A 4,073-nucleotide genomic window follows, 5' to 3' on the forward strand; every position below is an offset into this window, starting at 1 on the left:
CATAAAATACACAATGTTTCAAAGAAAACATAAACTTTAAGTCCTAAGGCTCTGATGTTATAATAATTAGAGCAAACCCATCATATTAGAAAACTGAAGCCTAAGTTTCACCTCCCTTAGGCTCAAACTCATCTACATGATCAACTTTTGCCCAAACAAGTAAACAACACAACAAGCAATGAGTGGGAATATATCTCACACATGCTTAAGCATATATAGGTAATATAGTTAGTACATGAAACACTACAATCGTATCTCATGTTAATTCATCATATTCATATCTCAATCTCAATAATCCATTCAATACATTAATCTCAAATCACACACTTTCACAACTCAAAGGCTCATGCTCTTAATTCTAAATGTATGTGGTACAAATCTCAAAAATGCACGAGGCGCTCAAAGTCAAAGTAGTCTAGGAGCACATAGACAAAACACAAGGCCACCACACAATAGGCACCCATCTCAACACGATTCACTATCACTAGAAGGAATTCTATTAGGAGCCAATTGAAGTATCATAGTTGCACATGGTTGTCTCCCATCCAATGTTAGAGGTTGTCCACTATAACACCACAAGGCCAATGTAGAAGACCATAGAGACCTTTCTACATAGAAACACAACTATTTACAAATAAACTATGCATGTATGCATGAATTCCAAACACATCACATCAAACACAAACAAATGTAAATTCATAATGTTATCTTATCTCCATCATATTGTTAGACCTTTGTATTTAGACTTCTCAAATGACCAAGTTCGGCTTGTATTTTCTCACTACCAAGCCTCTACTTGGACTTCCTCATATCAACATCATTCCAAAATATGTCAAATGTCTTAAATGTTGCATGCAAGGTTCTCAAGTCAAACAACAACACCTTTTATCACATACATCTCATAATGTTCTCTTATCACACCTCATCACACATAATACGCATATGCATTTCATATCACACATAAATATCATATGTCATGAAGTTCTCATCATATCACTCATGAACATCACAACTTATGTTAGCACATGGCACAACATAATACCTCATCACGCATAAAGTTCTCATCAAAATACTTATAACATTTCATATCACATCTAAGGTTTTCTCATCATACCTAAATGTCTCTTTTTGTAAGTCTCAAATTCACAACATTTCACAAGTTCTCTCATCAATTCACATATAAGTATCTCATTTCACATTTATCTCATACATCCCAAACTCAACGTCATCCTATAATTTCTCATCTCTTTATTAATTATTATTCTCACATCTTTTCTCTAAATATTTCTCACAAACCTACACTCTATCTTTATTTTATTTAATAAAAACATCCACAACTTATATTATAAACTTTATTAATAAAATAATTAAGTCCATAATATAAAAATTATTAAAATAATTTTTTTTTATTTTTAAAAATTAAGATGTTATATTTGGGATACATTTCAAGTTATGCATGAGGGTACGACTGTTGTAAAATGTTATAGAAAGCATACATTTGTGCAAGAATATTAATGTTTAAAATGAAAAATGGTGAAACCATTTTGGAATGCCAAAAATGTTTTATGCACATTGTTAATCATTTGATTATTTTAGGAAGCAAATTGAAGAAAAAAACCTAATTATAAAAGATCTCACACTAAAAAAAAAGTAGGTAATTAGTAGGGTTTTTTTTAGCGATTTTAAAAAATTGTCACAAAATATTATAAATCTAGCAGTTATTTTAACTGCTAAAAAGAATTATATTTTTGGAGTTTAAAATCGCCATAATCTTTAAATACCTTTTCTAATTTGGCCTGTCACACTTGACCAACTTAATTAATTTCTTTTATTTTTAAAAGAATAAAGATCAAAAACTAAAAACTTATTCTGAGCACCCACGCTTTTCTTTCTCTCCAAACTTCTTTCAAAATTCTTCATTGTCATAGTTCAATCCTCTTCCACTTCTCGCTTTTAGAGTTTTCAATTTCTTCGATGGCACCCGATCCTAATCGCTCTGGTATGAGCACTGCCAAAGACGATGTCGTTACGAAGAAGAAGGTCGAGAACGAAGATATGGTGAATCCAAAAGCCTCCCTTCAAAATTTTCTCGTTCTAGACTGCAAATTTCTACTCTACTTTCTCTTGCAACAAAATGAAAATCGATTATGGTAATTTGTGCAGTTTGATCAGGATTTGGCATTGAAGCAGCGGCTAGAGTTGTACGTGGAGAGGGTTTAGGATCCCAACTAAGGATTGCAGAGGTTGCGTTGGAGAGCATGAGGTAAACCTAGTTGTATTGGAACCGACGACCAAGGATTTGGCCATGCAATTAATGGTTTCCCTTTTGGGCTCAATAGTAGCTAATTTTGTAGGTTGGTCTTGATAATAGCTTATTTTGTATGCTTAATTAAGGGTTTCAGTATTTGAATCTTACATCTGTGTTATTTAACTGTGTGAGATATTTTTGGCTAGTCAAGAATAGACTGTTCTATAAGTTAATTAAGCCTAGAAAATATAGTTTTGCATAATTAGGTGTCCAAGTAATTATAGATAGTTGAAATGCCAATCAAAAGTAATCAATTAAAGCCATTTAAGGGGTTTATTAGTTATTTCTTTTAATAGTTTCTACACAATTCTGAATAGTGTTCCATGAAGTACATTTAGCCATTTTGGAAATATACTTTTATGTTTTGTTCCTTTTTCTATCCTAGTAAATATATTAAATTGACATATTAAATTGTTCTAAATAGCTAGTTGAACCAGCATAGAGTACTGATTTGTACATAGTTGATAAGATTAGGAATTTAATTTGGAATTTTCTTTTTAGGACATGGGTTATCTGTAGAAGGAGATTAAAATTAATTGATAAATTTCTCGAAGAAGGTTTGCCATAAATTCGAAAGTTAGATACAAATGTTTGAATATTTACATTGTGGTGATTGTGAAGAAAAATAAGGTATTAATTTGAAATAAATAAATGATTCTTTTTTTTGGACATATGTAGGATTTCACTTTCTTTTTATTTCTATGGATATCTTTTTATTTTCTTATAGTTTCTTAATAGAGATGCAAGAAATGAGCAAAGATTGGTTCTTTGTTCTTTTCCTCTGTTAATTTTCATTCAATGAAGAGAAGAAAAGTTATATAAAAAGAATTGTGCATAATCTAAAAAAACAATGTTAGCTCTACCTCTACCATCATGAAAAGAAAATAAACAGGGAAATGGTACCATAATCATTGTGCTATGAGTTGAATACTCCATCTAGAATCTATATAATTAACCTTAAATCTGCTCAACATTCTGGGTACACCTAACTACAATTTATTGATGATTTACTTCTCAATAATTAATTCTATTTTTGTGATACATATATTTTTGTTAAAAGTTCTAGGGATGACAATAATGTCAACATAGTAAGATCCACAAACTCTTCTCCGACAACACTATCAAATTATGGATATTCTAAAAGAGAGCATGTGAAGATAGAAGAAGACGAAAAAGTTGGAATTCCAAGGGAAGGTGATCTAGGAGCATCACTAGAGGATGAAGAGGTGGTTGCTGTGCAAGAGCAAGTAAGGTAGATAAAGGCACAGGAAGAGGAATTTGAAACCTTCAATCTAAAGATTGTGCACAGGAAAAACAGACATGTTTTTAATGTGTGTAACAATGTGTTTATATGCTGATCTGTGCTATGTAATCCTAATCATGGTACTTACAAGTATTGTATTACTTCAATTTACAGATGACTTGAAATTATTTTATGTTTTTTTTTAAACTATACTTCGATATACACTTTGTGTATCCTTCAATTTTGTTTCAAGTTTTTATATGAGAAACAACTTCTTTTAGCTTAACTTTCTTTCTTCTCTATACTTACAAATTCATAATATGTTAATTATAAATCTGTTGTTGCATATCATAACTGTCATTTTTCTTAGCCTATGGGCACTTGGTTAAAAAGCCATATTATAAACATTTCATGAAACTTTTGGTTTTGTTATCAACTGAAACTAGGATAAAACTCAGGATGGAAGCTGATCTACTATTTCCCTTTCAATTTGTATAACCCCCACTACTTTCATAAGGCTAC

The 4,073-nt window shown here is 31.0% G+C and overlaps 1 long non-coding RNA gene across 1 annotated transcript; it reads left to right on the forward strand.

Moving 5' to 3' along the window:
- The first annotated feature begins 1,848 nt into the window (after positions 1 to 1,848).
- Positions 1,849 to 3,837, forward strand: LOC109818282 (uncharacterized). Its single transcript, XR_002241421.3, has 3 exons — positions 1,849 to 2,058; positions 2,164 to 2,263; positions 3,369 to 3,837. It is a non-coding gene; the product is annotated as an uncharacterized LOC109818282 (long non-coding RNA).
- The last annotated feature ends 236 nt before the right edge of the window (positions 3,838 to 4,073 follow it).

This window comes from Cajanus cajan, chromosome 4 (genome assembly GCF_000230855.2).
Source record: "Cajanus cajan strain Asha chromosome 4, NIPB_CcT2T_4, whole genome shotgun sequence".
Taxonomy (NCBI): Eukaryota; Viridiplantae; Streptophyta; class Magnoliopsida; order Fabales; family Fabaceae; genus Cajanus; species Cajanus cajan.